The sequence below is a fragment of the Lipotes vexillifer genome, unplaced genomic scaffold (genome assembly GCF_000442215.2).
Source record: "Lipotes vexillifer unplaced genomic scaffold, Lipotes_vexillifer_v1.1 scaffold135, whole genome shotgun sequence".
Classification (NCBI taxonomy): Eukaryota; Metazoa; Chordata; class Mammalia; order Artiodactyla; family Lipotidae; genus Lipotes; species Lipotes vexillifer.
In genome coordinates, this window is record NW_006774574.1 from 1854108 (window position 1) to 1854565 (window position 458).

Here is a 458-nt window from a genome sequence, read left to right on the forward strand (position 1 = left end):
AGGAATGAGTTAAAGAATATTCTCATTTATAGTCATCCTGCTTTCAAATGAATGAGATATATAACATTTCATTTTCTAAAATGTAACTTGTTCGAAAATCAGATGGAGGAGAGAAAAATCACAGAAAAAGAACTTTTCTGACTGTAGGCCAGTCTCACCATTAGCGGTTATACCACCAACTGTAGCTTTTCAGTTCCCTTTATTGCACTTGGTTTGATTCTACTGTGTACATACTTTATTCAGAGGCTAGGAGCACATCAAGTGTTCCAGGAAAGGAAGAGGATAAATGCAGGATAACCAACTCCCAAGTTGTTCAGTAGTGGTTCCAGGGTCACAACCCTTTCTTGACAACATCACCTGCAACACATTAATACAACTTCAAATGTTTCACGTGGAGGACACATGCTAGTGTGACTAAATGGTTTCCTTTAAGTTGGGAAAGAATTCAACCCAGCAGG